Below are 22,932 nucleotides of genomic sequence, written 5' to 3'. Positions count from 1 at the left end.
AGGGCAGCGCCAGTGCGGGCCCGGGGGCTGCGGCCGCCGAGGCGCGCCGCGGCCCAGAGGCCCCGGCGGGCGCGGGTTCGGGGGCCAGCACCGGCGGCGGGGGAGCCGCGCCGCCGGCGCCTGCCCCGGCAGCGCTGCGGGCTCGGTGCATCCTGGGCGCTGCGGAGGTGGCGGCAAGTTGCTCGAGTGCCCCCGTGTTTCAGGCTGCGCGGGCCTTAAAGCCCGGCCTGTGGCTTCCGCCGCCCGCCGGGCTGGCCGGCGTGGGGATGGAGCGGGGTGACAGCTATCGGTTAAGAGTCCGCAGCGTGACTGGCAAATCCTGCGCTCCCCGGCTTTCCCTCGCCTTGCAACTTCAGCGTTTCTGTTTCGTAAGTGTCTGAAGGGGAGGAATGCATCACACATAACTGCTCTAGCGTAATTTCACCAACGTCTTACATCCATTTTGCCAAACGACTAGAAAATAAACCGCCCCTGCCTCTTCTTTGGACCCTGCGTGACCACATCGCTTGCTTGCACCTCTCTGCCGCCACGGGAGCCCTCGACCAGTAAAACCAGCTTTTTCATCAACTACCCTGCCACAGAAACCTTCCTTCAGTCTGGTGACTGGACATGAAAGTGTCCTCACCGATCCCATAAAAACACCACCGTCACATTTTATTTCTCCAGCTCTTCTCCGTGTATCTGTAAGCACCCACATTTACTTAGTCCATGCCAGCTGCCGGCTACAAAAGACTTGACTTTTTCTTACTTCAGAGAAATCAAATAGTAATTGTTTTCCAGTATCAAGTTTGACAAGGACAGACGTTTACAAGTGCACACAGATCTGTTTAGCCAGCTGCCTGTACAAACAAGTGTAACAAGTCACAGGTAATTGTTTACACGCAGTGTTTATTGCAAATTACTGTCACTTCCTCAGGATGTTTGCAGGTTTTGTAACAAAGCTCCAGTGGATTGTTTTCTAGCAAGCGTATACACTGGTGATGTGCTTTCTTAAGTGCTTGCCCTGTCCCATCAACTAAGGGAATTCTGAAGTTTCATATTTAAAAAATTATTTATTTTACAAATTTACACTTTACTCCCATAGGCAGCAGTGATGGTTTCCATAGGGGGTACCTGACAGGTTACTTAAAAGCGCTCAAGGATACAGAAGGCTCTTAACTATTTTCAGCATCGAGCATCTTTTTTTTAAACAGAGAAAAAGCAGATGGACAGAACCTTTGACAGCAATAAAAATAATGCTCTTTATTATTAAATAGAATAAAAATTAAAAGGCTGCTGCTTTGCAGTCTTTTTAACTTCAGGACTCTAAAATCTGTGAGACAGAAAGTAACTGTACCCATTTACCAGATAGGGGCAGGACAGGACAGAGATGAGGGAAAGACATGTCAATATAGAGGATTACTGTTGTTGAAGTCCAACAGGGAGGGTCATAAATACTGAAATGCAAAGATACGAGAAGAGTGGTTGAGTTGTGCTTGGGTTTTGCCCGTTCTTTGTTTTGTTTATTCTCCTAACTTACACTATCCCCTTTTTTAATCCCTTCCCCGTTCCCACCCCATCTGCTTAAACTCTTGATTGTGTTTCTGCCCAAGATCACTGTACTGTACTGAACATCCATGTACTGACTAAGGAGAAAAAGGAAAACAAGTTATCTTCAGGTTTTTGTTCCTCTATGGGAAAAATTTTCTCGAAGCAAAATTCCATGCTGATCTAGCTTTATTTTTTAATGTTAAGCTAGAAGTTCTGATTAAAAACGTTTAAAATGCATTTCAGAATAAGCATGATGCTTTCCGGCAGCAGGGCGAGAAGGAGATGCATTTCTGGGAGACTAAGCGTGCACTGGTGTTTCAAGACTCCTACAAATCCTGTGGAACGGTCCAACATCTTGAGGGCTATTGCTTTTTTACTATTTCAGAAAACATTTAAGAGCAAACTACAGGGAATAATAATAGTGACAATGAAAAAGTTATACTGATGTACCTTAAAACACGCATGTACCAACAGGGCGGCACCCCCAGGAACACAGAATCTATGCAATAGTGTGCTTATATGGCAACAAGCAATGCACACAAGATTCACATGAATCTACTCCACAGAAGTATTTCTTCGGAATCACTTAATCAGGTCTAAATTAAAGTGTTATCTACCTACATAACACCTTTCATTCCATGAAACCTTGAAACGTGCAGAATTATAGTAAACTCCATCTCTGGGGGAGAGACCAACCATCTATCTACCATTTTATAGCAACTTAACAAAAGCAGGAAGGGAGGATATATTACAGGCAAATACAGGACTCATTGCAGGAGGAGTGTAATTCTCAGTCCTTTTAGTTTCTCTCTGTTATCATTTCCCATTTGTGAGAGAGGTAATAGAACTTCCTTCCTCCAACCTTTATTTAATTAAAGTGTAAGGTCTTTGGGGCAGTGAGCTTACTGTGTGTATATGTACAGCACCTAGCATGAGGTCATGAATTAATCCGAGGCCTTTAAATACTACTCTAAATACAAAGCATTAGCAACGATAAGAATAGGATATAATTTTCATTTAGAATAGATGAGACCTCTGTTTTCAATGTATCATCACAAAGAATAAATTACATGCAGCTCAGGGAATAAGTAAATTAAGGGTCAAGGAAAAGTGTTTCATACCAGAGACTTGCAACTTCACTCTATCCCAGTTGCTTACACTTAAGGACACTGCTGCCTACTGTTACAGCATTTACTGTAAAATTCGTTATTTGCCATAATCTTACAAAATAATGTCCCAAATCCCACAGGCCCCATCATCAATAAGACTGGGAGTATAGTTTATTCTGAGAAGTGCATGTGATTACTGTGATAACATACCCAAATTAACCTTTTGCATGTGCAATAAACTGCAATTAGCAATCTGCAGACAAATGACAAGTTCCTTCGTTTCCTGTAATATGTAGCAATATACAAGCCAGATTTCCTATTGAATCCCATATTAACCTACATTCAGTGGCAGTGAAATCTCAGAGCACCATGTCAGAATTTATCATCTTTCAGTGATGTTAGCTCCACCTCCTGACAGTTCTAGACAAGACATTTATAAACAACTCATCCAGAATCTGAACAACTGCAGCTGAAAATGTTTATTATTTTTCCACCAGTTGTTCCAACCACTTTGGATGCTTTATACTAAGGGATGGGCAGAGCTCTCAAAACAGTATGGTTGTGCTAATAAACGGCAAGAAATAAAATGCAGATGGACTACTGAGTTGCTTTGTGATACCTCTCTGACATGGAAGGAAGCTCGGGGGCAGGAAAGCTGCAGAAGTGCCCCTCTCCCTCATGATAAGGAATGTCACATCAAAAAATATAAACGGGGAGATGATGTTGATGATTTTCTCCACATGCGCTTTCATCCCCATAATTCTACCCCTATCTCTGTTATAGAATTCATTTGCGTAATATTTTTTTTAAAACCAAAGATCTTCTGGGACAACTTGTGAAAAGCAATTTTGCCACAAACCAGAAAAAGTCTCAGGCCTTTAACAGTCAAAATCAGTCTCTGAAAATGTTGACACAGTACTGTGAATTTATACCAGTTGCTACTGGCTTTACTAAACTAAAATCCTTGTTTCCAGTGTATTAAAATGAAAAAGATTTTTGTAATAGGCATCACATGCCGTACTTTCTTCATATGCATTTGCTATTAGTTTGACACGAATGATTAGTGTGTGCATGTGCGTAGTGAATGAACTGCCTTACAAGAATGCCATTTTGTTTAACATGACCGATGGAAGGCGATTCAAAAAGCACAAAGATGCCTTTATAATAAATCAGAACTAACCAGCCAGATCACCTGCCTACTTTAAAACTCTCCACCTGGATTGCGAGTGGCCTCCTTCATTTATTGTTCCATTCTGCCTCTCGCTTACAAACAAGGGTTATCGCCCAGTATATCTGAATTAAGTGGCGTTTAACAACCGTGCCGACCAGAGTTCGAAAATAAAAATCACTTCTGCCTTTCCTTTGCTCTCACATTACATGTTTAGAGTCCAGCCTTCCAGGCTGCTCCTGTGTGCAGCGCTCTCAGTGGAGCGCTCCTCTGTGCGCGGCTGCGGGATTGGAGCTCTTTGTTACCATGGCCCTTGGGCCAGTATTCAGTTTGTGATGCAGCACTGGCATCTCAAGTCTGTAAAGCACCTATCACACTCGTGGGCACCGTCTATTAAACAGTGGCTAGATTAAAAAGAATAATAATTTATATCTGTATGTTTAGACTGAGCTAGATAACTCATAGATCTGTGAGGTAGCTCATAACCTTGAGTCTTTTTTCCTCAGTTTTAATCTCTGAAACAGTAAATTGTAATTAAATTTTAATTTAATTTTAATCTCTGAAATAGTTAATTATAATTATGCTCATAAAACACGCACAACCTTTGCTTCCTCTCTCTTCCATTCCTCTCCCCCCTACTCGGTGCTGCTACAAGAAGGAAGAGAAAATAATTGTCCCTTTAATGCTAATCGTTTATAAACTCCTTTGTATAGAGACTATGTTTATATGCAGTGCCTAGGCAAAAATCTAGGCACAAATACAATACTCATAATAAATGAGTGAATAATGTATCCCTGACCATAATCCCCGTGCTCTCCAATAGAAAAGTATCTAATTCCTGTCACGGAATTGCCTTGTAGGTTGAAGTTCAGCATATAAATACACATGGGAAAAGATTAGATTTTAATTGATAAGTATTAATCATCATTCATTTCTGTCCCTGCAGGAAGCACAATGTTAAAACATCTAGTTAATATACTGTATAATGGATAACCTTGAGGCAGAAGCTCTTGCATCTGTCTCTATCCAAGGAAAAATGTCAACATCAGCCTTTGTTGTAGCAAAATACCCTGACATCTGAATGGAGTTTCTGCTCCTGGAAAAATTGACTGTCTCCAGTGCAATCCTTCCTCATCCGAGTCCGGTGCCTAACCTAGAGATGAGGCCAAATTAAAAATCTTTATCTGCGCACACCTGTACTTAGGAATGTTTGAAATCTGGTCTGGGTCAGAATGCTGTGTTTGTGGTGCATCTCTGCTCTGAACAAACACATTTCTCATGTGATGCTCTCACTGCAACCACGAAGCATTAGCACTCACAAGAGCATCATTGAAGATACTCGGGCTGTTCATTGAGAACAAAGCCATTAATGATTAATACTATGGAAGGAGAAAATGTAGCAGTATTTCTTGGCAGCTGAGATGTGGCAATGTCTGCCCTACGTGCAAAAGACTCACGAATACCTTTAGCTCTTCTTACATAAGACAGTTCTTATTAACTCTGTGGGAAGAAGAATCAAACAAATCCCCTAAATTAAAGTGAAGGAGATTTTCACATCTAAAAGTGGGTATATACAATACATCTCTCTGACTGACCCGGCAGATGCAGAGATGCATTTACGTATCACAGACATTACTGTCCCAGCAGATGCTGCAAAGTTGTAACTGACACAGACCCTTACTGTCCCCACAGATCTGTATTTTGGGAGAGAATTTTCGTACCACAGACACTACTGTCCCTACAGAACCACATCTGCTGGCAGAGTTATTGTTTCACATACTCTTCTGCCTCCAGCAGATGTGAGAGACTGCCAGGATGACAGGCATTTCTGTCACAGCAAATCTCCATCTACAGGGAATTAAATTGCAGCTTAAACTACTGTTCTTCCTGAGCCCTTAGCGTGGACAATACTGACAGGGAGGAAGCAATGTAAACCAATGAAAATGTAGTGCTGGGCACCTAGAACATCACCATTAACTCTGCCTAAATACAGCACTCAGCAGTGCTGTTTGGGGATGTGTCAGGAGGAGAAAAAGTATTACTTGTTAGAGGCGGGGTGGGAGGACGGCACAAGTATTTGTTCTGAGAAACATTTGAAGGCAAAAGTGTCTGATGCCACTTTCATATAATAGATCCAAGAAAGCACAAGTCATTCATGACTACCAACCTGACAACTTTAACGCTCTGCTACAGGGACCAGGCAAGTATGCTACACCACTTTCAGCTTTCTTTTTTTGAACATATGCCTCCAGTTTTGCTGGAGGCATTTTGCGTGAAAAGTTTCAGAGTTCCAGTTTATTAACACCAGAAGATTTGATCCTCAGTTCTAGAGGCCTGAGAGCAGAAATGAAAAGGAGGGGTTTGTTTTTAATCCCTTTAATTTGGGCCTTCATCTTTTGAGACTCCATATCATCACATGTCAGACTCAGGGTTCAACAGCAGCAGCAATCACTGGGAGTTTTGCTCCTGTGCAGCTGTGCTGCCAAGCAGCACCTTTCCAAACACGAGGAAGAAAATCTTGGGCTTGTGCTAAGACATGACTATGGCTAGACTTTCCCTCTGGAGTGAACTCGGCCTAAGGCCCATACCAGAGCATGTACTTACATATAAATAATATGTATGGTATGTGAGCCTGGACTTGAGAGCTGTCTTGGGCCTTTGTTTGCCTGACTGAGTAGATGTATCCTTTATGATTTGGTACTGGAGAAAGAAAACCTCCCCTGGTTAATTCTGCAGTAACGTAAACCCTACTTGAAGAAACACCATCTAACTTTGGAATTCCCCTGTGGGGAGTCTAGGCATTTATCTTTATCTGAAGCATCAAGAGCTGTCCATTGGCAAAGGCAGGACACACAAATTCCCAGAGTAATAATCTGATACAGCAGAGCAAAACCTATATCCTTGGAGCAGATTGTGGGAAAGCATCAAGATTTTGGTTGCTCTGCCAAAGCAAACAAGATGTTTCAAGCCCCATCATCTGCTCTGCAGTTCACACCCTTCCAGTGCTATCTTTTTCAGATGCCATGCCACACTGGTTAGTGGCAATGGTGTTGTCATGTGTGACTCATTCCATTTTACTGGAAATTAGAAAACCACATGCTGCACTGAAGAACTGCTTATTTATGTAGTCATATCATCCCAGAGAGCACTCCTCCTGCCATTATTTGTATACATATTCTTTCATCTAGGATTTTGGAAATATAGCTCTTTACCAGAGTTCATTCAGAGGACAGATTAATCAATAGCACATTGCTCTTTCCAGGGCCTGTTGAGCCCTTTGTAGTTTCCGGTGCCACCCTGAAAAAGCAAATGGTATTTTAGAAGAGAGTATCTTTGTCATTACAGGATGTGTGGGAAGCAAAACAGAACAGATAGCAGTGGAATTGGAATTGTGTTAGCAGAAGAGTCTGTCACGTATTTATTTGAGCTTTGGGCAGGTGAATTTCACCCACAAGGAACAGCATTTATAAAGCCTCGTCAAATATTTCCTGAATACATCACAATGCTACACTTACTGTGGTCATTAATGCTCAGTATAAGTGATGAACTGGCATATTTAGGACAAAAAAAAATAATGCTAAGAGATGTCAACAATGCATTCTTTCTGTGGAATAAAAATTACCAGATAAAAACATTAATGCTCTTAAACAATATTTTGTGGTGACAACAAATCGAGCTAGCTAAACTTTGAGTTCTGAAGCACAGGTCTGGAATTACACGTGTTTCAAAGAACACAATTTCCTAGATGATGAGTTTTCCTAGCCTTTATAAAATTAGTGTTACTAAAGCAGCAGCACTAGCATTGAAAGTTAGATTTGATTGTGTGTTAACAGGCAAAGGCTGACCTCTACAAATTCCTAAACCAAGAGATTGCATTACCCTCTACAGATACAGATAAATCCAGTCTTATCTTTAGATGAAGAAACTGTTGAGAAGATTGAGACACCACGCATTTATGAAGAACGAAAGTAGAAATGTGAGCCATTCTTTTTTAAAGGTTAGTATAGCTTCAACATTCCTGAAAATATTTATTGTCATAACAGACTAGACCTGCTGAAATGTTCTCGCCTAGGATTTGGTCTTTGACATTCTCAGCGATCCTGTTGACTTCAGCTGGATCACATGGCTGCCACAGAAAGCAGAATTTAGCAAGGAAATGGAAAACACACAAAGTAGTTAAAGACCGTAGGGGAAAAAAGACGCTTGCTTTCAGTGTTACTGACTATCCCTCAGGACCCAAATTAGAGTTCTGTCATATTTTAAAGCATTGCTTTCAAGCTTGCTGGAAGTGTCAGACAATTTGAATAGATCTCCATTTTAATGTAGCAATATGGAACAGCTGCCATGACTTTGTGCAACACGGCAAATTCGACATCCTCATTCCTCAAATGGCAATCATTGAGAAGGGACTGATTGAAGAAGCATAACATTCTTTCACTTTTACTGCCTTTTAGTAACCCCTGTCAAAACTGTACTTTAGATAAAGAACCCAAACCCTCAATTGTACTTTTAACTGCACTGTCTACAACCAGAAGCAAAGGTGTTGGGTGAAAGTTGATGGGATTTCTAGAACTATTTCTCCTACTTTCAGCCAGTGAGCTGGAGGTTAGTTTATATCCTTCTGGCTTATGTGTCATGCTCAGTGTTAAAGGCTCCCAGTCAGGACTTCTGCCACAGCTGCACTGGCAAGATGTAACGGAATAAGCCCCAGCTCAGCCTCACCAAATCTGCCTTGTCAAAGCCTCCCAGCTTCTACAGCTCTGGCAGCCAGAGGTGAGAGTATAAACTGAAGCGTGTCACCCTTATGCTTTTCCTGCTTCCTAGCAGAAAGGAAATGTTGAAAGGAAGATGGAAATAACAATTATGATGTTCTTAGTTTTTGTATTTCAGACCACGTTAACTCAAGAGGGAGAATTGAATCCAGAGGAAAAGCACTTTGGGATTCAGATGAAAAACCTTAGCACTGTGTCCCGCTCTCAGACTGTCTAGACAAGGACAAAGGCAGTTCAGCCATATTCAAGGGAATTTGTGTGTATGAGATGAGGTACATTTCTGAGCACAACCCCATGTTACGTGTAGTTTGAGAAGGAATATCTTTTTTTTTTTTAGAGTGTTGTAGCATTGACGAGTTGGTCCTGTTAGAGGAACAATGTCCCATCTAGCTCACGTTTTGTATTCATTCACAGATTATATATTGTGTGCACTTAGATAAAGCTACCTCCCACTCATCTCCTTAATTCTGGATAGAAAGCTCAAAGGAGTTTTGAGACCTACCACCACACATCATGGTATCACCAGTCCACTGAACAAGAAGAAGAAACAGAAACATCCAGCAGAGACACTGTTGCTCCAGGATGGACTATTTGTTTCTATACAAGTAAAACACAGTTACAAAGTCTCCGGCATGGCTGATTTCAATTGCCAAATTAACATCTCTGTTCTCATTTCTGCAACGCTTCTCTGCTACTGAGTTTGTGGTTTATTGCCTTCCACATGATACAACCAGCTTCCAGCCCTGAGATTCCTCCCTTCGACAGTCTACGTTTCTCATTAAATTCAATCTCTCTAAGCACAAAACCAACTCTCACTATCTGTTTTCTGTTATCAATATACTAACAGATACATTTACATATTGGGGAGGACACACATCAGGGTAAAATGGATGTCTCTTACTTGAGTTTGTCTCTAGCATTTACCGTTTGAAACACAGAAAGCAGAACAGAAATATTAAGGTCAGCATTTTCCAAATGGACTCCAACTTTGGACAGCTAACTTGATATCATTTCCAGTCAATAAGAATAATTTCTTCACAAAATCGGATTCCATCCCACCTTCTACCACACAGTCCCTTAGTTCCCAAGGGAACAGGTTAAGAACAATAGATAATACAGGAAGACAAACAGGGCAGGTTAACTACATTTCACCTCCATCCTCGAGTGGTTGGACATGGCTGCATGGGACTGGAAGCAGGCTGCAAGCTCACGTGATCACCTCCAACACCTATTTATATCATGTTGCATTTTCTTTCATTAATGGAGACCGTAAGTATTACTTTGAGACAAAAAAATATTACGTGAATAAGTAAATATCAATCAAGCTGCAGTAAAGTGAAACCAGGAGTCATTCACCATCAAAGATGGAAGCTTTCTGTTTTGGTAGTTTGGCTCATCAATATACCTAAGCCTTCCTCCACGTGCAGGAGGACTACAGCTCCCTGAGCTCAAGAGGAATCTGTTCAACCTGACTCGGACACAGACCTCCTCTGTACAGGGCCTCTGGGCTACACTAATTCTGCTTCTGGGAAGGGACCATTACTACTCCCTTCCTTACTTTCACTACAATTCCTGCCAGTGTAGCTTGTAGACACCAGTGGCACAAACACATTGACTTCACCTGGCAATAAGTGATTCTCTCTCAGCCTGAGTGCATGCCAAGAAGAGCCTAATCTGCTCAAGAAATTACAAGCAGCTATTTGCACTGAAACCCCTGCAGAAACAGCCCTCCCCCACTTCCTTCTCTGCTAGCTTGCTCTAACACCAGGCAGACATAAGTGAAAGGAAAAACAATGAGAAAGGAAACTTGGGAGGGACAGGTTAGAAGCAGAAGGAAGAAGCAAAAGGTCTGACGCTGCAGACCGTATTCATGATGAAAAGCATTTGCACAAATAACCTAATTGCATTCAGTGGGACTGCCAGGCTGAGTAAAAGTGCTACAAGTGCAAGCAACAATTGCAGAGGCAGGAAATAAGTAGGAAAAGAAAGAAAAAGGAAGCCCCACATGAATCAGACACCTGCACGGAGGACAGCAGTCTCATACACACCAGGAAAAACAAATCAACCAAAACGCTAACTGCCTTTGAGTTATTGCAGAAATATTTATAGAGCCTTTCCCGACCTCTGCTTCACTTCCTGGCAGGCAACACCACAGAAAGAATCTTTACCACTGGCATCCCCTTCTTCCACCAAACAAAAATACACTCTTTTCCCAAAAGCACAACAAAGGCAGTAAGAAAGACCAGCCGGGCTGCAAATGCGGTTTGGTCGTTACCTGGGGAAGGATGAATGTCCACCCAGGCAGGCAGGGAGTATAAGTGGACATCTCCTCCTGCGTGATGAGTTGGGGGGAACAGCATTGATTTCGTATAGATTAGTCCCAGCAAGGAATAACACAGGGGTCAAGGAAGTGATGGTTTCCACCAAACCCCTTAGCCTCTTCCAGATGGTCACTTCTTTCCTTTCTTTACAAAGCACGATGAGACACTGAAAAGAATTGGATGTCCAGTAACTGTATTACTCCTTTTCCAGTGAACTCTTTCAGGAATTCTCAAAATGGCTTCTATGACAGGGCAATTCTAAGTTTATAAATCATTAAAATAATGCATTTATTTATCAAAAGCTCTCCTCCTAAAATGAAACACTAGAGAGCAATCCAATTATTCCAATGAATACATGCATTTGAATTCTCAGGGCTTATAGTAATTGGCACTTTTCAAAATGTTTCCAGTTAGGTTTGTCCATAAGCTTGAAAAAGAAAATCAAAATATGCCTCTCTGAGATGGGCTGATGTTTGTGAAACAGAACTATTAAATCAGTGAAACCAGGGACTGAATTCAAAGCAATGATGGTTTGAGATCATACATTAAAGATGACAGGATCTTTCTAAATCACCTCAAACATGAAACACTTGCAGTACTAACTTACAAACTTATCTGAAAAACACACACCACCACCTACTGGCAGTTATTCATGTATGTTATTTACATACTGATAAGTGGTAACAATATGTGCACGTTTGATTTGCATGAACTTTGTTTGCTAGGACAAAGGTAAGGCTTCATCTTTACAATTACTAGACTTGTATTTGAAGAAAAATATATTCCTGTGCATGCAGTTCCCACAATGTGTGACCAGTTTATTTTGTTCTTTTCAATAAGAACTTAAGGCAGAAGAGCTGTTTATTTAAGCAGTTCTCATTTAAGCTTGTTGCCTTTGTCAGTGCATCCCTTTAATGTAAGATTGGGTTTTTTTTTTCTCAACCATAGAAGGCTGGTGACACGGTACCACCAGGCTTACAGACCTTACCATTTTATACCCACTGTTCTGGAAACAGGCATAAATTACGATCAATGGTGGTATGAGACCAGGGAGGAGAATTTGGGCAAGTGCTGCTCCTAGGTATGACCTCTCTTCTGTACCCATCACACAGAAGCCTATGAAAAGGAGGGCCATGGCTGGATAGAGGAGAGAACACCAGGGAGCGATCACACCCTGAAACATCTTTTCCTCAGGCGATTCCTCGCTTTTTGCTGCAGCTCTCACCTTCTTGCCCTACGGTTCACAGTGATGCCATAGAAACATCCTGGAGGTAAAAGCGCTGTGATGTATATGCCAGAAAGTAATGTTAGTTAAAGGGCCACATGCGAATACCACAAACATATCTTTGCTAAGCTTGGATGACATGTTTTGCAGCCTGCATGCTCTCTCTGGAGACATTTGCCTGCTGGCAAAAATCTGATTGCTAATGTGGTGCTGGCGTGGACGATGCCTAGTTTTGGACTATATATGACTTATACCAGTCAAAATTCAAGACAGTGCTAGGACTATGTCAACAGGGCCTGCAGCATGACTGAGTTCTCACCCGTGAAAGGAAATGTGTCAGGAAAGCTGGGGCTGATACTACTGAGTCACTCCATAACCTGCAGTGCACTCAAACTCAGTCCAGGTGCTGTAGTACAGCTACTGCCACTTCTTCCGTGAGATCACCTTCCAGAGAGGATTTTGGTACGTGGGTGGTAATGTCAGAAAGACTGGCTGGTCCTGATGTAAAGGTTCACTGAAGGCCAAAGATTGAGACTGTGAAGAATTACCCCTGCCGTTCTACGGGGGCACCTGCCCACATGACACTGAGTTACACCAATGACAATGTCTATCCAAAAGTCAAACCAGCAACAGTAGAAGCCGATTGCCAGGTATTGTAGCCCTGCAGAAAAACAACCTTTTCAATATCTTATAAATAAAACATTCTATCCAACAATAGCATTGCATCTATATAAATAAAAAATATTTAAAAAATAATAAAATTTGATATATTTATAATTGATCAAATTTATAGTTTAATTACATGGTTTTTTTAGCTGAGTCGATTTTCAAAATATTTTTTCTGTTACCTGTATCTTAATTAAACACGAGGTTTCCTGCTGGCAAATACCAGAGTAGCTCAAGACAGGCCTTCAGATATGCTATGCTAATGCCTGACACTCAGGAACAGACACTTTTCGTTCTCTTCAATATGTGCATTACAAGTAGTATTTTAATTGGGCTCCCAATTCAGAAGGCTGGAATGAGCTTGTGAGTCATTTTTACAAGTTGACTCACATGCTGCAAAACTGAAGAATTCGGTGCAGGAAAAAAAAAAAAAAGAAAAAAAAAAAAAAAGAAGAGGGTGGATTTCTGCACATCACTGTCTCTGGGGAAAAGGGTGAGTTTGTCCCTAGTACCCAGCTGCAGCAGCACAGTGGGTTCAGCAAGTGCATTACTTAGATGAGGCTTTTTTGTCTGCCACTGTTGAAGAAAGGATGCTCTTAGAAGGCTTTTGTTTCATGAGAGCTGTGATTAAGAGATTATATAAAGTATTATAATTTTGAGATTCTTTTCCTTTCAGAAAAGGGACCAGTTCTAGCATCACAGGGTGCCTGGTTTCAGTGTGTTTCAGTGATTGCATTTCAGCAGTTCCACTTCAAGGCTGGTTAACATAACAATAGGGAGAGGGATCCTCCTCTCCCTTAGGTGCCAACCCTGCAGACTCAAATTGGAGACAGAGTCAGATTAAGTTCTTTTCTCCTTGCACGTCACCACTGAGGAAATGTCCCACAGCTCCCACTATACCCATGTGGAAACCCTGTTGTCTTTCCATTGTACTGTCTGCATTGTTTGTGCAACCTCAGAGCCTCAAACCATTTGCATGGGTGCAAGGGATGGGAACTCAGTCAAAACAGAGCAAGTGGAATCAAATCTATCCTTCTCTTTTTGCTGCGTTAGCTTCAAACAGTGGTAAAAACCGTATTTATTTACTGAAGGAAGTAAGCGTGAACTGCAATACACAGAAACTGCAGGTATGCTGAGTAAAAGGCTTTTTTGAACTGTCACTTTTCCTGGTATAACCACTTTTTAACATTTTTCTTTCCATATCCTTAGAGGAATGCATACAATACACAAATGAAAGGCAAATTCAGAGAAGGCAGAAAATGCCAGGGTGTTTTTCATTGTCCTCAGGACAAATGCCAGAGCCCTTCTGGGACATTCAGAACATCTAGTCACTGTATCTTATTCAAGGGAAAAGCCATCTGTCAACAAACTAATCACTGGACAGATTCAGAGACAACTGAAAATAAAAAGCCAATACAAACGTGCAGATGAGGTTCCAGTCAGCAACTAGCCACAGAAAAACAAATCCCATCCACAAAGCCTGGCATTTGGGTCCAGCCGTCTTTCACTGAAGTCAAAAGCGGGGAGGAGGGATAAAGGCAAAGGGATCTTCAGGCGTAAACTTTCAAATCAATCAATATGACTATGGAAAGATGGGCATGAACCAAACCTGGACCCAAACGCTACCTACATAAGCCAGGAGCAGCAGCAGCATGGAGTATGAACACAACAACTGAGCATGCTACCCCGTGTTATTAGCAGTAGTAAAAGCCCTACTACTTTATATTTAAACATGCAGTAATACTGGACAACTTAATGCTTAGCTCCTGGCTGAAAGCAGCCTTCATTTTTTATTAGAAACACACTATGCCAAGGGAAGTACTCCAAGTGACTAATGTTCGTAGTGGCCAGGGTGCTATCACCAGTGAGAAGAGAAGCATGTGCCCCATGTGTGGGCCCAACTCTCATATTTTTTTCATGAGTGTCTTCTATGACAAGGGACTTGGTATGTGGACTGAGATGTTTGCCAGTCTTCCTCTTGAAAAATGAAAGCCCTCTCCTGGGTCACCACAAGTACACTTTCTTCAAGCACAAAGCCACACATGAGAACCCTCTGCAAAGGAGTTCCTCAATGATGAGGCTCTGCAGTGGCTTCATTTTCTAAACTTCACTTCAGGATGTGCATGCAAATAGCAAAAGACCTTCAGTTGTTTTGATTCTGCACCAAATCTGCTTTCCTATTGGTGAAAAAATTGGACAGCACAGAGGAAAATCGGGGTATTTCAGAACATTAGTGTGTTCCATGTTAAATACACAATTGAGTTAGACTTCAGTTTCAGCAACATGAAAGAAATTCAGCTTAGCACCAGACAAAATCAACCTGAAGGAGTCAGAACTTCTGAGAGCTAAAATTATAATTGCTTCCTTAAAGGCATCACTTGAATAAAATTAAATGCATTTCTCCAAAAGCCTCACTAGCATAGCAACTGATTGGCCCTTGAGGATTCCTATAGATACTTGTCATTCAGCATGAAATCAGGTCAGTAGCTAAAATTAAACACCCACCTCTCCCCTGCACCGCATGTGGAGTCATCGCTTTTAGCATTGCTCAGCCTCTGCCTCCCCAAATGGGTTCATTCTTACCACAAGCTTAAAGGATGTCTTATCAAGGAGCACTGATGGATACAGTCATTCCAGTTCTGAGATGAAACTGTTGGGAATCAGACTCGCAGTCCCTTTGACTCCATCTGCATTGATTAGTTCTTGGGCAGCCTGCCAAGGCAGTGTGCTGCTTCTTACCCTCGCCACTGTTAATCTGCCTAAGCGAGGCCTGCAAGCCCTACATAAACTGCAATTTCTCTTCATTAGTGTGATTCTGCCTGCATGAATCTGATAACATATGGGATATTATCATAAAACCGCCTATTTCACCAATTCATTTTCTCCTTTATGAAGATTATGAATGTACTGCAAGTGCATTGGGCAGGATAAAACAGAGGAGTCTACTGTACAGTTTATCTTTGATTTAGTTTCTAAGATGCAGATAGCCTTCCTTTTAAGTTCACATTTCCCAATAATCCTGTGCTAATATATTATAAAAACTGCTGACTCTCTCTCCCTGATTTCCTCTAGTTCATTATGGGGCTGATCCACATTACGTGTCACTTGCCTGGATTGAGACTTTAACAATGAACAGAGCTAGCAGATGCCACACAATGGAACAAATGGGAGGTACAGTAACTGTTTAGTCAACCCTAATCACTGCCACAGTGTGACTAAGCATGAACATGAAACATGATCACGGTTTGACTACGGATTATGTAATTCCAAACACGTGCTTTATGCCCCTTCGCTTCCTGCCTATTTCAGATAACGCGAGTCTGTTAGAACTGGCAGTTTCTGCACCGTTGAATGAGCGCTTTGTCTGGGAACGATATGGATGCAGGTAGACTCCTACCTACTTCCGAGATTTATTAATTAGCACATGTCCCCATTTAATGAAGCCTGCGTGCCCTCTACTGGTACATGAATGCATTCCCAAGAACATCAACATTCGTAAACTGAACAGCCTTACAGACAGAACTGCTGTTGCAAGCTCCTTGGACAACGTATGCATGCTTGTCCTGGCATGCTTCCACATGCAACATAGAATAAAATGAAGACCCCCATTTATTCTAAACCTCACGGCTGTTTTGTCCTTAAAACTGTTAGGTTGGTTTTATGCCTCTGTTCTGAGGGCATTTTCTGCTAAAAGGTACCATTATAGTTGCACAGTGCATGTCTCTTTCAGAGGAGATTTTGTATGCACTGATGCATTTAGCAGTTGGAGTAAGGGGATGTCGCAAAGGATAGAGAACACAGAAGCCTGCAGCAACCATAGTCCTGTTCTGAGCTGCTCCCAAGAAAAAAACTTCAGCTTTCCAGGATTAATCCATTATCAAAAGCTACACTAACTCCTGGCTAATCTGTATCAATTACTGACTACAGACACATGCAGTAGAGGTCATTTTAATAAGCAGTTCACTCCTTAAATTGCTTCCGCTGCCAAATCAAGTCAAGATTGCTAGGGATCATAACTAAGGGATCATTAGCTTAATCCATCTGACAGCCTCTTCTGCACACCCTTCTAACTATTTACACTACCAAACAACAGCAGCAACAGCAGACGCTAGAAGAATATGGAATGGTTCTTTTTAACAAAGAAAAATTAAATACAGCACAAACCACAGGATGGACAGGGTGAAAGGGGCATCACATTAAGATAAATATGCCCATATACTACCAGCTGGTGCCAGTGCCCAGAGAGAAGCTGATAGTTCCCTGCAGTTGGATGCTTCCCAGGGGGAAGGGGACATGCCCAAGTACCACTCATACATGGTAGTAGAGCAGAGGAAAAAAAAAAAAATCTTGCTGTGCCCTAGACCATGAGAAATCCCATGAAAAAAAACTCAAAAAAATAATACTTTCATGCCTCACTAATGGCATTTAAAGCAGTAACAACAACAAAAAAGAAAAAAGCTGAGTGCATGGCTGACTCGCTGCCTTGGGAAGTTTTGGCGTATACTGATCTGTTCCTGGCAAGTGCATAGCATCACCGGCACAGGTAGCACTGTGAGAGTGTATCATAAGGGTTAACCATTGCACATCAAAAACAAGGTGCAGGCATGAATGTAATTGAAAACTGGCTGGCCCAGGGCATATTAAAAGCTGTGTAAATTTTAAATGCTGCTCATCTACAAGACTCAAGTCTGACCGCTGAGGTAGTGACCTATGCCAGTGAAGTTTGGTTGCAAGAGGAAGTTATTGCTTAGATGCATATCAAGGACTTCTAGCTATTCTTTCCCTTCCTTTTAAACTGAGCAGAAGCTATTGCATCAGCATGTGATTCCAAACCAGAGTCTAACTGCTGCAGAAGACAGGAATGTCAAACAGCCTGTCAGGAATAGAAATCAGAGTTATATTCAGTCCTGCCTGGATGAAAATGTAGCACAAAATGACCAATAGTGGTATCTTCTCTGTATTTCTGTGATTCCACTTCATTATTAAACTCCATTCTCACTGTGGTCTCATCCAGACTAGAAGAGGTCACGTCCAAACATGGAAGCAAACACGGAAGCAAACACAGCATTAAACACAATTTTATGCCCAAGGTACTGCTATTTCAGCTCTGTTAAAGTATCATGATCCACGCTGGGGAAGGAAGGGGAGACAAGAGACAGGTGTAGATAGATATTTTTCAGAAGTGCTAAAAAGCATGAGTTTCAAAGCAGAACCTAGCTGGGAAGGAGCAAGGAGGCTCATTAACCCACAGGTACTAATGCATTTTGAAACATGACCCATTTTACAGAGTTAGGGTACAGCAAATGTCCATACTATATTTCTATTAATGCCTGTGAGAGCAATAAGGGACACCGTGTGTGTACAGTGCTGTTGCAGGTATAAGAAGCCGTATGTGTAGGTGAGCAGTAGATGGAGCCAGGCCAAACATGACAGGGACAGCTTCCTGCCATGGACACACACACAAGTACGTTATTTTTTCCACATCCAGACACAAGCTTATTCATTTCTATTTCAAGGATGCACACGTTGTACTGGAGACACATTCGCAGTAGCAAGTATCTGTCCCTACATGCTCATGTTATCTTCCTATAGCTACTCTCGCTGGCTGGTGATATCTCAGAGAGCTATGTAACTACCAGCGCTAGCGGTTCCCCCAGCTACTCCACATTAATTACTGAACAGCAACAACCCAAATTGCATAAACAACTCATCTACATCTAAAAAACGTCATTCTGGTTGTACATCCTCACTTAGTATTTGGTTGGACTGGGAGGAGACTAGATCACCTCTCCTTCTTCCTTCTGCTCAGAAGATACAAAGGAGACACAAGAGCTAGGAGACGGACTCTCTTTTTATATAAATACATATTTATACATATAAAAATCCTGTGCAGATGGGAAAATTCTGCCTGACTCGAGAAGCTTTTTAATTTTTTTATATATATATATATATATAAAATATATATAGAAACTGTTGGCCTCCATCAGAAACAAGATGCTGGCCCAGGCAGACCTGTGGCCTGTCCCAGTACAGCTGCGCTGGTGGAGCAGAAGGGATGAAGGAGCAGTTGGCTCTGAGCAGCCTCAGTCCGTGCCTTTCTCTCTACACTGCCTGCAGGTACAGGTGCTCTCCCTGCCGAAAGTTGCCTTGCCCGCTTGGTGGTAGCAGCACAACTGTCAGACCAGGTTTCTGAACCAAACAGATTAGCTTCTGGGGCCAGGTATGAATTTTCCCATCTGGCCTGGATTAAAAACATGCTATGTGGGTTTCCTGATTTCCTCCTACCATCCTTGAAGCTGAGTGCAAGAGGAAGGAAAAGAAATAGCAGCTGTAGAAGAACAGGGCTAGGTAATAAATATCAGAAACATTATTACAACTTCCAGCCTGTGAGGACATTAGCAAAGAACTTCAAAGAATAAGATCTTGAGGTGCAGTTGTGCAGAAGACTGAGGAAGGTGGTAGTGGGAGTCCAAGAGACCTTGCTAGTTTGTGGGCCAGCTTAGCTCCTCACTACTAATGCTCTATCCTGCTTAGCAATGGGTGAACAGTAACATCTTGGCTAATAGAAATAATCGTGCTTCAGTTTTAAAGCAGAAAGATATTTACCACTTTCCTGGATCCAACTAACATCTGGGTATTCAACACTTAAGATTAATCTTTATAAGGTTGCCTGCCAGGTCTATCTTCATTTCTCCTACATGTCCTGATCAAGCAACAGAGTTATATAAGAATGGATTTTATTATTTTAGTCAAAACAAGTATAGAAAAAAGTTCTTAATTTCCTGTGAACATATCTGGCTCACTTAGTGTCTTCTCATGCCTAAATCCTAACTTTATGGTAGCCTTAACGCTTGGCACTTATGGCATGTATCCTCGCTACTAACAACCAGCAGCAACCACAGCATTCACTGCAGAATCAAAGCAAGTAAAACTTTTCTTTTGTTGGTATTTTGAAAAAAGGAAATTGCCTATTTCAAGATTTTAAGAGCAATTCCTGTACTCAGATCTTAAAGTTTAAGTGAACTGGGAGTACTCACTAACAGTGACCCATTGATAAACCTAGAGAATGGAGTCCTGTTTCTATCCAAAGAGCAGATAGCCTGCGCAGTACAAGTTCTCCACTTCCACCTCAATCTTGTTCTGACGTCACGTCTAGGACTGAGAAAGTTGCTTAGTCTCCACGTCCATTCAATCACACTATTCTTGGAATTAGATTTGTGCCTTCAGGCCTCAACCAATTCAAGATCAGTTGTATGAAGCATTCATAATGTGAGACAGTCCCTGCCCCAAAGAGCTTACCATATAAATAGCACTTTCTAAAAGCAAAGAGCACACAGTCAAGCTTTGCATTTCTGTATCAGACCGTCCGCAAGGATGCTAATTACCGCCAGGATAACTACAGTTTTATGATGTGAAAATCTTGTCTATTGGGAATCAAATCTCATATCCAGAAAAGCAGTCATCAGATGATAGTAACTATTTTTAGGCTACTTCTGACCTTTCAGAAAGTAAGGACTGTTCAAAAAGATGATTAAAATACTAAGTAAATTATGCAGAGAGTGGAATAGTCTGAAGAAAATGTAACTTCATTTAGTCTTGCATAATGCCTTTGGTAACATGCTTTTGGCCCACAACAGTCAAATTTTCCACTGTACTGTTAGGATGTAAGTTGGGCTGGTTATTGAGTAATAGAGAGGGCTTTCTTATTTGTGCAAACTTCTTAACCTTCAAGAGAACAAAGATTAATCAACAACATTGAAGAGGCTGTTGTCATGAGATCCAGTCATAAGATTTGTAGGGACTCCTGCAGGGGTTGCAATCCTTAAAACTGGTTTGGAATAAAATCTGAGAGATGGCAGCACATAGAGAAAACATTTTCAAAATAAAATCCAACATAGTTATTAATGACGGAATAGAGGAGGTTACCATCACAGTAAAGAAATCTGGAGAGCAAATACCAGTTCCAGAGCATGAAGCAGACATTGTGAGGTAGAAAGAAATACAGGCAAGGCCACCTCGTTCCAAGTTTGGTATCTAAAGCACCCAACTGGCTTTCAAAGCAAGTGCTCCTCATATTGAAAATTACTTCTGAAATCATCACCAGCATACCTTTAGCCTGGCTTCTCTTGCTTCAGGCTATTTTAGTGTTAACATGGAAGTGACCTTAAGGGACAGCTCTGTACCTTAAAGTAAGGTACCTAAGGAACGCACAGCTCTATGGCACAAGCAAGCATCCACATGTAGCTGCAGTCTGTGTGGTTCCAAGAAACTGGGGACAAGGTTTTCAAAACTGTTTGAGATTGCTGACCTCACCCTACTCAACATTGAAAGTCCACTCTTAATGGGAGGAGATCTATGCAGATGCTGAGCAAGCTCTTGAAAATTGCCTCAAAAGATGTTTGGTGGTATTTGAAAAGGGGTGTGCTATGGTGTTCACATGCTGTCTTTGCCTGTGGCCATACTGATCTGCTTGTGACAACTGCATCTAAATAAATCTTAGCAAACGCTCCTTCCTAATTGAAGATGGACCAGGGAGTTTCTGAAATTCCTTAACTGGGAGAGAAGCCTCCTCTCCAGGCTTGTCACATAAGGCAGCCTGGGGGGGGGGGGGGGGGCTCAGCTTGTCACACCACCTTTCTCTGAGCTGCTAAATGTCTTTCATTGTGGCTTACAATAAAGTGCTTAACGCTACCTGGGAGTTGGTGAAGGACTGATCAAGTTGAGGAGCTAGGGAAGTACCAAGCCATGATCACATTAGAAGATGCCTGCTTAACTCCCTACAAAATTGTTACTTATCTACCAGGCAAATAAAAATCCTGAAACATCCGAGTATTGAAACATTTGAAGCTTTGCTGCCCGACCTCTCAAAACAAGGGAGGAAGGGAACAAGCAGCTAGTGGGAACCATACAAGTGAAGGAGTCGAACTTAAGAGAGAAGTATTAGCTGTCTGGATAACTTGGGGGGAGCAAGAGAACCTGGGAAAGCTGGAAGCAGTTGGCTTGTACAGCTGACTGAAGAGCAAGTTCCATTGGTTTCTCATCAGGAAGTCATCATAGGGCTAAAAGGCTGGGCTGGATGAAGGGGAAACAGTGCTCCAGCTGGTTCTCCTGCGATAAGAGCAAGTAGGTCCAGACCTGCCTGTTGTGTCTGAAAGCGGCAGGGGCAGATCAGCCAAAGCCTAACGGTCCTGTTTGCTCAGCTACCCCTAATAAAAATTAACGTGGCACAGGAAAGGATTGTGAAGGCAAGGCAAGTACTCTGCATGGAATGTTTTTCTGAGTTTTCCATGGGCTGTGAGCAGCATTTTGAGCACTTCAGGGTAGCCAGAAAAAAATGAAGGAAAGCAAAAACCACAGGCCAAGCCAAAGGCAAAGCAGTGAAGGTTGAGCACACCAGCCTGCAAAGGGCACCCCCGAGTAGCTGCAAATCACAAAAAAAGGTGTGTGAAGAATTAAGACTTGCCTTTGCAGGATCCAGTGGCTGGGGCCACAAAGGTGTGCAAGGGGGAAGGGAAGCACAACCCTGGCTCCGTGCCAACCCAGCTAACCAAGGGGACCCGAGGAAGGAAACTGCAAAGCTCTGCAGTAAACACAGGAATTAGGAGAGGGGTAGATGAACCAGTCAGACGAAGTAACTGACCCCAAACTCTCAAAACTCAGATAAGATTTGTGTTTTAAAAATATCCAGCGCTCACCTCTTCTTCCACATCCTATAGAATTTTTTATTTTTTTTTTAAACGCTTTCTGGTTTTGGCCAGGAACAGGTAAGAAAGTGCCAGGATACTGCAGGAAATCTGTCCTCAGAGTGTTTCTGGCCCAACCAGGAGCAGGAGGGAGCTGGACTCTCAAGAGACAGTCTGTTTCCATTTAATTTCCAGGCCAGTTTTGCAGACTTACAAGGTCAGGGTAAGGTGCCAGACTTCTGGGTGCTGCTGAAAAAAAACTTGAGCCCTTGGAAACTTGTTCCTTCTCAGCTGTCAGGAGAAATGTTGTAAACACAAAGGGAAGAGACTTGAGGAAACAACGGTGCCACCAGCAGGCTACTGACATCCCATTAGGAAACATGGGCTTAGACCCTCTCATGCCACCTTCTTTTTCAAACCACCTCTTTCTTTCTTTCCAAGGCCAGGTCTCTGTTTTG

The sequence above is a fragment of the Accipiter gentilis genome, chromosome 10, assembly GCF_929443795.1.
Source record: "Accipiter gentilis chromosome 10, bAccGen1.1, whole genome shotgun sequence".
Taxonomy (NCBI): domain Eukaryota; kingdom Metazoa; phylum Chordata; class Aves; order Accipitriformes; family Accipitridae; genus Astur; species Astur gentilis.
The sequence above is the reverse complement of the archived record's forward strand: the minus strand, read 5'-3'. Positions refer to the sequence as shown.